Below are 11347 nucleotides of genomic sequence, written 5' to 3' on the forward strand. Positions count from 1 at the left end.
AAGAGAAGTCACAGCAAAAAGAAGTCTGTACATCACAACTAGAGAAGAGCCCACACAACAAAGACCCAGCACAGCCAAATATAAATAAGTAAATAAAATTATTAAAAATATCTTTCCACAAAATGTTTGGGTACAAATCACCAAAATATCAAAAAATCCACCTAAAGTTAGTTGATGGTCCACTAAGGCATGCATGTCACATTCCAGGCAGTATGGATATACAGAATAAGGTCCACATGACCAGAGCAGACAAAACCTCAGTGATCCAGCCCTGGTTTCTCCCCAGCTCTGTCTCTTTCTGAATCATGTGTCACATCTCAATGCTTGGCTTGCGTGAATAATTCATATTTCCCCAAGCCGCCTTGTTTTAGAGGCCTGGTTCACAGCATCTCTTTGGTGCCAAAAAAGTTTCACTCCTTTGTTTATCTAGAAAATATCTTCACACCTTGCAGACCTAGAGCATCATCTTTTCTCTGTACCCTAAGGTGAATTTACTTCTTTTTCTCTGTCTCCTCCTTTAACCCTTAATGGCCTTCCTTGTTAGGGAGTCTTTCTTTCTTGATCAGATTACAAATGCTTTCTGATAACTTGCAGGCACTCGGTGCTTATAGAATGAAAAAAAAAATGACGGCAGAGTAAGTGATTGAATTCATGGGGGCAATCTCTGTGGTACCCCTTAAATTAATGTTTCTCCATACTTTCTCAGGCTTCCCTGGTAGCTCAGCTGGTAAAGAATCTGCCTGCAATGCAGGAGATCCCAGTTCTATTCCTGAGTAGGGAAGATCCCCTGGAGAAGGGATTGGCTACCCACTTGAGAATTCATGGGCTTCTCTGCTGGCTCAGATGGTAAAGAATCCATCTGCAATATGGGAGACCTGGATTCGGTCCCTGGGTTGGGAATATCCCCTGGAGGAGGGCATTGTAATCCACTCCAGTTTTCTTGCCTGGAGAATCCCCATAGACAGAGGAGCCAGGAGGGCTACAGTCCATGGAGTCACAAAGAGTTGGACACGATTGAGTGACTAATTAAATGTACTTTCTCAAGCCTGAAATTCTGCAAAGGAGATAGAGTTCCTTTAAGTCTCTGTGTTTGCTGTTAACGTTTAATGCCCCTAGGATTGGAATCAGTCAATCATGTTAAAGTGTTTGAAGATTCATCTGAAGGTTTTGCATACCATGTCCAGAGAGTAGGTTTTGAGAAGAGGGGATTAGGAGAGAATAGGAATGTGAATGCTGAGGGGAAGATGACACCAAAAAAACATGAAAAATGTGGAAAGGAACTGTCCATTCTGAGAGTTTAGCTATAGACCACCATATTGGTACTTTTAATCAGAGCAGGCTAGAGTGATACAGAGAAGCTTAGGTCATAGAGAAAGTGTTAGCCCCACTACTACATGCTCAATCCTGGCTCCCGGGTAGAGGTGACTATGAGGAGAGAGGAAATTCCGTGGGAAGAACACACTGGACTCATAGGAACTATAGTGATACGTATCTTGAGGAGACTCAGTTCTTGATATTTTGAGCAATAACCAATATGAATATTTTGAGCAATAAAAAAGCAATGGGTAACTACTGTATTTGTTGAAATTGATCTGCAGGGGGAAGGTGTGGTCCTGTAGGATGGCAAAGATGATCATTTTTTTTAGATATGCATAGCTGTAAGCATCTATGTAGGAGGAATGGAATAGGAAAGAAAGGAAAATTCTATTGGAAAAGCTAAAATTAATTTCATAATATCACAGTTGAAGATAGTACAAGATCATGAAATTGAAATATATTAGAGAAAATAGCCAGTGTACCCCCTTAACTTGCTTTCCTTTTTAGTCTCACGCAGAAGAAATAATTCTGATCTTCAACTGAGAGTTGGCAGGTGTAACACTTTCAACTTAGAACCAACTCTTAGGTCTGTATGTCACATGTTTTGTTTTTTTAATTGTCATTTAATTTTGGTGAAATAGCTTTGTAGAACCATCCTTCTTTTGTTTCTTCTTTAAAACCATTAATTTTCACAAATAAAGGTCTTGGTATGTCAGTAGGACATGTTTAAAACATATAACATCTGAATTGTTTCTATAGTGAACAAGAAAGAAAATAAAGAGCCAGGCAAGAAATCCTCTAAAATTTAAAATGATTGTGAAAACTTTATTTCTATGGGAAAATTTGCTTCTTTTCTACAAAACATAAAGTATTTCCTTCTGTAGTCTTAAGGAGGCTGTGAAATATCTGATGGAGAGGCAGATGAAGGAGGATTTTTTCTCATTTAGAAAGACATGAGCCTGTGATAGATAAGCCTAGCTGTTATATGAATTATATTGGTTCTCTTTTTCTCTTTTAAGAATTTTATACAGAGGGAAAAATTCTAGAATATAAATGTCTATATACATATATATATTTTAATGACCTGAAATTAAAAAGGCACTAGATTGTAGAAACACATGTCCACATTAATGAAAGTCCTGGGAAATAGAAGTTTGGTTACCATCACTGCAAGGGGGCCAGCTGTCATAATTCTGGCTCAGTTGGGCTTTTTACTTGGGGGGTCCTATTCATTATCTTTGGAATGCCACATAAGTGATTCTCTGAGGATACCATCTAATAAAAATACCATCCAGACATGTTCTGTTATTTCTACCTCTTCCTTCCTCACCAATTCAAGTCTCTAATTATTACCAGAAACTAAATTCAAGAGAGTTCCTGATGTTGGTAGTATCTACTGTTTCCTGTTTGCCATCACAAACTAAATAATGGAAGACTAGCTTATATATATATATATATTTTTTTTTTTAAAGAAAGATTATGTTTGTATATTCTAGTATGAACACATAGTACATACTCTCTAAAGTTCCCATGTCTGGTATTGTAGCTTGAATCCTGAATTTTAACCCAGAAATCATGCAGTTATTCAGCGTCTGCAATGCCTGCTTTAATTGTCAGTTTCAGAAAAGTATACCACGCTTTCAAATGTCTAGGCATTACCTGAGAGCAAACTTTGTTGGCACAATATTTTACAGTATCCAGCTTCTTTTTATTGCAAATCCCTTGTCATTATTATTATTTCACACCAAGAGCCCATATCCTGCTACAAAACACTGTAAGTAGTAGCGTATGTGAAAACAATCTGTGTTGTGGAATTTATATCATAAAATTCCTTCCCTTTGAGATACGTGAAATCTGAGCTCCTGTGGTTCTGAGGAGCTTGATACTGTGACAGATTATCTGTGCATGTGTGTGTGTGTTTGTGTGTGTGTGTGAGTGCTGGGGAGCAGCAGCGGAAAGGCAGTAGAATCGTTTGGAATGGAAGGATCCTCATGACACATGGGATGATGGAAATGAAGCAATAAATTCCCAAGCATCCTGAGGCACTTTCCAATATAGCCAGAATGATGCAAAAGTCCAGTGAAACTTTAGCAGACAGAGTAGGAAGGGAGCGTCTAGTCAGAAACCCATATCTTGTGTTTTGTTTTATGCTACGTGGTATGAACATAATACTTGTCTTATTAAATTCTAAGCATGTTTCCCATTTAGGGAAATGTGCAACCAAGCAGACATTTTAAAGAGCTGAAGTATAAAAATATAAAAAGATTTAGTGTCTCTCTCCAGGCCAGATATGTGGAGCTGTGGCTTATATATAGTGTGTGCTTTAAGTTTAGCAGAGTTCCCAGAGCTGCACCACAGAGTAAAATGCTTCCAGGAGGTTTTCATTTCAGCAGCATTGTACGCAGAGACCTACTACCCCATTCTTCTCTGCTAAAGTATAACTTCAAATTCCAAGCACCTGGGAAATTCCCAGGAGTTCAGCGAGAACAATAATGGCCTAAAACTTCTCCAATCAACCCAGAGACCATACTCTTCTGCCCTGAGAAACCCGTCTTGGAAGAATCCAGTTCTGCCCCTCAACATCTGTGCCCACAGTCCAGCCAGGAGAGCAAAAGCCCAGAACTGGGGGAATTTGTGCCATGTTAAATCCATGGCCACCCATCTCCACAGCGCTTTTAACACTTCATAGAAATTCTAATGAGATTTTTTTTGTTGTTGTGAGCCTTGCTTCCCCTCTCTCTGGAATGGCAATTTAAAACATTTTCCACTCAACTCACATCTGCAATTTGCTTTCTTCTTGTTTCTGGCAGATGTCTGACTTCACAGAAAATTAAAATAGAAACCATGAAAGCGAACCACTTCAACTTCCTGCTGTCATATCTACAAATCTACCTTAAATTGCCCCTTTTCCTTTTACCTCCCCTGCCGGCACAAAGGAGAAAGTGTCCCTTCTCCAAGTTACTTCTCCTCTGGACTGACTCCCCAAGGCCACTATCGTCCTCCAAAAACAACAGCCAGGTCCTACCCAGCTGACCTCTTTCCTGGCTCACAGTAGAGGTTTCCTGTACAGCATTCCACTTTCTTCTTGTCTCCCTGCTCCATCCAGACTGCAGCCAGAGGGAACCTGCAACACACAACTGGGGTCATGTTACTGTCTTGTGCAAAACCTTTTTTCATGGCCTGAACTATGTCTAACCCCCACAGCATTCATATGTTGAAGCCCTAAAGCCTAGGACCTCAGAATGTGACTGTATTTGAAGATAGAGTTTTTGAAGACGTGTTTAAAATGAGGTCATTATGGTGGCCCCCAATCTAGTAGGACTGGTATCATTATAGGAAGAGCAGAGTAGGACATAGACTCTCATAGAGAAAAGACTACATGAAGACAGTCAACAACAAGCCAAGGAGGGAAACCTCAGAACCCCTGCTGATACTTTGATCTTGGATTTCTAGCCTCCAGAAGCAGAAAAAAGTTTATTGGTTAAGCCACCCAATCTCTGTGGTACTTGGTTAGGGTAGCCCTAGCAAACTCATACACTTTCCAGTGACTGTCAGTCATCTCCAGCAAAGTATATTCATTCAATGGGCTTTCAAATGAATAGAAAGTCTATTCATTTCTAAGGCCCAGGACTATCTGGCCCATGCTTACTTCTCTTGCTTCATCCTTGGCCACTCTGCCCCTCTCTCTGTTCCAACCACACTGGCTTCTGAACTGTTCATTGAATATGCTATTATCTTCCTTCTTCTGATATTCTTAGATGTATTGTCCCATCCTCATGAAACATTCCTACCTGCTCATGCTACACATTCACCTACTTAGCACGCTCATCTTTCAGGTCTCAACATAAATGTCACTCCTTAGAGAAACCATCCTTGTACCCTAAGCCTAGGTTAGATTCCTCTCTAGTAAGCTTACATAGCATTCTGTACATCTCATATCATTCTGTACAGCCCATATCACTCCCAATCATTTGGTCAATATATGTTTTCTCTTGAAGACTGTAACCTTCAGGGACTCAGGAACTTATTCTACTTTGCTCACTGTTCTGTCTGCAGTCCGTGTGCCTATTTCTGTCATATATTTGTACTCTTAGGCTAAAAACAGACAGGATCATAAATCCTGGCAGAAAAGTAGACAGTTATAGTATTGCTTTGGACATGGTGTTGGTAAGATTTCCAGTGATTACCAAAATCCAATGAGGTAGGTATCTGTTCCTGAAGTTGAAATAGTAATGTCATTGCCTATTGAGAAAATGTAGTTTATTGATTCAGTTCAGCTTATCAGAGGCAAAGATTATTTTTTATTTTCTTAAATTTATCAAATGTTCAGAATTTATTGGACTAGACATACACTAGGTCTAATTTATTTGGGGATATAATTGAAACAATTCTGCAAAAGATTAGATTTTATATCTTTGCCTGGCATTCTTTATTTTTATAGAAAGAGTGAAAATGTGTACAAAATTGGGGCACAGTCATAGGGCACATGGCAATGCATGTGTTACAATCATGGGAAGTAGGGTTTGCTGCAGTTCTTCCTCTCTGGTTTATACCAGAAGGTGAAGACCCTTATAAGAAGCACTTAGAGGTTCAGAGTCTCTTCTGTGGTGTGCGGTGGGAGTCAACAGCAGGTAGATGTGGAGGAAGCACTGTCAGGGACCACTTTCTGAAGGGTGGTACACAGATGCCGCAAGAGTGAACATGTGGTTTGTGTACCTGGCTCTTGTGATCAGGAGGAGGGTAAACGTGACAACAATGCCACGCCAAGAGAAGTCTTTCATAGCACTTGTGTGATAAGTACAATGGTGCCGTCTATTTGAGACTGATATTTTTGATGGGATTAACTATCCCTGAGTGGTGTGGGGACAAAAAGACTAATGTAGCTGGCCATCACTTGCACATTTATTTACATGTCAGGGCTTTTGTTCAGATTGTGACTGAAGCCTATTTGTAGAACCAGGCATAATGAGGTAAACTTCATTGAGATTCACTTCAGGACATACCCAAACAAACAAGATCTTCATTCTGAGCCCATCCAAATGTCTGTAATTTGGTAAATTACTCATTCTGTTTGAATGCATTAGTCATCATTTATGAATGTCAGTGAAATTGAATGGACTTCCCTCAAAGCACTATAGAACATTTCCATTATGCTACAAATGCCTTTTTTTCCAAGACATATTTTTCTACTGCATTTACAATTTCTGATCCATGAACTAGATAGGCATCCCAGGAAATAAAAAATCATGGTCAAAGAGCTAATGGGTATTTATAAAATATTTGTTTTAGATTTGAGCAGATTAAGGTCACATCACATATGTTAAAATGTGTAAACCTTCATAATCTTCAGGTTTAGTCAATACTTACTGCACCTTGGAAATCTTAGTAACCTTCAGCATGAACAGCTATCAATACAAAATAAAATAGGAAGAATCTTAAGGAAGATAATACCTCAATAACTCACTTTCTCAAAAAAATATTTAAAAACAATTTGGCATGATAAAAGTTTTTTATTGAGTATATTGACTCATGGCAAATAATAAAAATATAAAAGGCCTTGGAAAGATATAAGACCTAGAAGACTTTTCTGATACCTTGACATTTTGTGTTCTCTTTAAAGTCAAAGAGTTTTAACAAGACAGCAAAGAGAGAAATCTTACATTTTGCCATTATACAGGTATTTGCAGTGAAGTTATGTCAATTAAAAATTCCTATTCCAACACATTTTACTTGCTGCATGCCAGCTGTAAGTCTTTATACCACATTGCAAATGCATGATGATGACAGGAGATAAGATAAAGGCTTACCATTGAATTTCTGAGTGTATTTATGTAATTCCCTAAATTCTGATTTTTTTCTGTGCCAGAGTAATATACTGAGTTCTCTTTTACATTTATTTAAGGAGTGATGGAGACAATGGTGTCTGTAAGTCATTATTGTTCAAATGACTAGAATTTCTGCTTCCCAGGTGGCTCAGTGGTAAAGAATCTTCCTGCTAATGCAGAAGACTGGGATTTGATCACTGGGTTGAGAAGATCCCCTGGAGAAGGAAAATGGCAACCCACTCAAGTATTCCTGCCTGGGAGATTCCATGGACAGAGGAGACTGGGGGCTACAGTCCATGGGGTTGCAAAGAGTCAGACACAACTGAGTAAACAAGCATGCTGCTGCTGCTAAGTCGCTTCAGTCGTGTCCGACTGTGTGCGACCCCATAGATGGCAGCCCACCAGGCTCCCCCGTTCCTGGGATTCTCCAGGCAACAACACTGGAGTGGGTTGCCATTTCCTTCTCCAATGCATGAAAGTGAAAAGTGAAAGTGAAGTCGCTCAGTTGTATCTGACTCTTCATGACCCCATGGACTGCAGCCTACCAGGCTCCTCCGTCCATGGGATTTTCCAGGCAAGAGTACTGGGGAAATGAGCATGAATGCTTATTAATTTAGCAAGGAAATGTTCTTCTCAGGAAAGGATCTTTTAAACTCTTTCCCTGGAAAAAATTTTTAAGTGAAGTTGAATTTTTAAATGTTAGCAAGAGAAGTCTACTAATCTAAACATGAACTCCTAATTTTTCCTATATCTCAGAACTTTCCCTATGGTATGCATTGGCAACTCTAGTTTTTCTAAAGAGAAAGTTGGCTATTCTAGAATCTCTGTAAAAAAATCTCTTCTTTAATTGACCCATTATATCTCAGCTACACATATGCTGCTTACTTTCTCTACACATTCCTTGAATTTTAAATCCTAGAGGACTTTCTTTCATTATAAGAAACCTGTTTCCCTTTTAGTAATTCAGATTTGAGGATGATTTGATTCACAATTATATGGCTATATACGTTTTTGGCTTAAGCATGTATGTGTGTTTAGCAAGTATTTGTTACACAATTGCACTCATTTCACATGCTAGCAAAGTAATACTCAAAATCCTCCAAGCTGGGCTTCAATAGTACATAAACCTAGAACTTCCAAATGTACAAGTTGGATTCAGAAAAGGCACAGGAACCAGAGATCAAATTGTCAACATTCACGGATCATTGAAAAGGCAAGAGAATTCCAGAGAAACATCTACTTCTGCTTCATTGACTACACTAGAGCCTTTGACTGTGTGGATCACAACAAACTGCAGACAATTCTTAAAGAGATGGGAATACCAGGCCACCTTACCTACCTCTTCCAAAACCTGTATGCAGGTCAAGAAGCTACAGTTAGAGCTGGATATGGAACAATGGACTTGATCAAAACTGGGAAAGGAGTAGCTCAAGGCTGTATATTGTCACCCTGCTTATTTAACTTATATTCAGAGTATATCATGCGAAATGCTGGGCTGGATGAAGCACATGCAGGAGGAGAAGGGGACGACAGAGGATGAGATGGTTGGGTGGCATCACCAACTTGATGGATATGCGTTTGAGCAAACTCCGGGAGATGGTGAAGCCTGGCATGCTGCAGTCCTTGGGGTCGCAAAGAGTCAGACACGACTGAGCAACTGAATAACAATTGTACGGTATTTCATTTTGAAGCTGAAAGACTAGATAATTCTGGAAGGGGATATGAGGCTGTCTCATGCAAGCATTCTTAGACTCAAATGCTTCAAGCTTCTGGAGAGGAGAGAAGATGAATAAAATGGTTGTCAGCACAGTGGCTTGAGAACCCTTGCCTTGTCTTAAGCACAGTGTCTACTTAACTATAGTCAATTGCGGCTATGCAAGAACAGTCCCAGGGTTGTTAAATCATTCAGGTTAAAAAAGTAGTCGGAAAATTGGATTTTCATCTGAAAGCTCCAAATATGTAAACTCTAGTAGCTAATTCTAAGTTAAACACTGTGTGAAACAAACAAATAAGTTAGTGGGTGCCTAGTATGCAATTTCTTTTGTAAAACAGAGGCTACCTCATATCTAGAAAGAAAATATTATGACTTACCAACTTCATTTAATAGCAACATAAAATGCTTATAAAATGAATGTAAATGTAAAATGCACTTCCAGGTCATATGTTTTGGAGAAATATCTTGTGTAAAGAATTCCTCCCTACCCATGTCACTTGAGTCTGCTGGTTCTGGGGGTTCCATTCATCACCACCCACATTCTTACCCCGACTCCCACCAAAACAGGTGCAGGGCCTTTTGTTTCCTCAATGCCCACTTCTTTGCCCACTGTCCAGCAAAAAGTGTTTTTTGGTTTCTGGATGTCCTGGAATATCAGGAGAGTCAGAGAGGTGATTCAAGGACATTTTCAGATAATGGACAACATCATTCATGTTGGGCACATACAGAGGGAATTGATGGCAGAGAGGCAGATGTCTCTGCCTGACAATAGCAGGAAAGTGGAGAGAATGGCTCTCAGCTTTGTTGGCCTCAGTGCATATGGGACAAGCATGGGCTGGCCAGCTTACATATGACCACTCAGCTCCTGGACAGCCCCAGAGCACCAGTGACTGTGAAAACTGAGCTCTTTGCTGAAAAGCTGAGAGCAAGGCCCTTTTGGGGCTTCCCTGGGGCTCAAACAGTAATAGATCTGCCTGCAATGCAGGAGGCCCAGGTTCAGTCCCTGGGTTGGGAAGATCATCTGGAGGAGGGTATGACAATCCATTCTAGTATTCTTGCCTGGAGAATTTCACGGACAGAAGAGCCTGGCAGGCTATAGTCTGTGGGGTCTCAAAGAGTCGGACATATCTGAGCGACTAATACACACACACACACACACACACACACAAGGACCTTTGCAGAAATACCTTTGCATCTCTTCATCCCTATCCTCCCTCAGACTTCTCCCTCCTTAGCATCTTTCAACATCTCTGTTCTCACCATACTCCTTTCTGATAAGAAGAAATTTCATGTTCTCACACCAGATGTTTCTACCCCAAATTTGTCCATGGTGTAAGTCTTCTCTATATCCCTAAGGCATTCCTTAGAATTTCCATAAGAAACTCCAGAAGACTCCTTTTCTCAACTTTTTAATCTATCACATTCATCTCTGAGATGATGGGATCGAACCCAAGTCTCCTGCACTGCAGGCAGATTCTTTACCAGCTAAGCCACCAAGGAAGCCCTCTGAGACAATGAACACATTGAATAGGCTGCTTGAACGGAGAGGAGGAAAAATTCTAAACATCAAGATAAAAAATAAGTTAAAACTTTTTTTTAAAAAAGCTGTCCTTGCACAAAATATGTTTAAAGTAGAATACGTTTTTGCTTTTGTATTTATTGTTATTTGTATTAAATTACAAGTCTGACATAGCAATCTTTTTGGCTTGTGAAAGAAAATCACATATTCAAAATAAAAATTTACTTGAATGGGTGAACTTGCTCTGCGTTTCTTCTCAACCCCCTTACATGATGTAGAGGCTGCAGACTGTTTTCAGCTGTGTATCCCTCCTTCTACTTCTAAGGTAGAAACACAGGACAAATACACTTGAAAATATATAGAAAGCATTTTATTGCCTAACTATAAGCATTATCTATTATTAAGAATATACAAGGTATCAAATGCTTTTAAACCAATGATGAATGAAGTCTGGGTGATTTTAGTGCCATATCACAACCTAACATCTGATAGAGAAGAAGCCATAATTTTTTTTTTTTTCCTAAAGGGGAATTATTTAAACCTATTACTTTTCTGATGGATGCCTAGAAATCTTACTCCATGATGAAGAAAAAAGAGAAATATAGGTCTATTTGATGCCACTCTTTATAAATTTTTTGTTTAAAAAAAAAGAATTCAATAAAATTCTCACCTCAGTTACTGTATTATCAAAGTCATCACACACGTTTCTTTCACCTGTCAGAAAAACCCCCTTAGATGTTACTGCCTTAATGCACAGAAAGTTTTAAAAAATGAATAAAGACCTGGGGAAAGTGTCTGCTGATGCCTTCAGGAAGCTTTGGCATGATGGTGGGGAAAATAAAATAAGTTTAAGTGCTCATATCTTTGGTTAGTCTCACTTCTTTCAGAGCCCCTGTTAATATCCAACATTATTATGATTCCTTTAGTTTCCACATTTCTCATCTTAAAATATCGCTTGTTTCCCATGATTAT

Source organism: Cervus elaphus, chromosome 28 (assembly GCF_910594005.1).
Source record: "Cervus elaphus chromosome 28, mCerEla1.1, whole genome shotgun sequence".
In the NCBI taxonomy this organism is placed as follows: domain Eukaryota; kingdom Metazoa; phylum Chordata; class Mammalia; order Artiodactyla; family Cervidae; genus Cervus; species Cervus elaphus.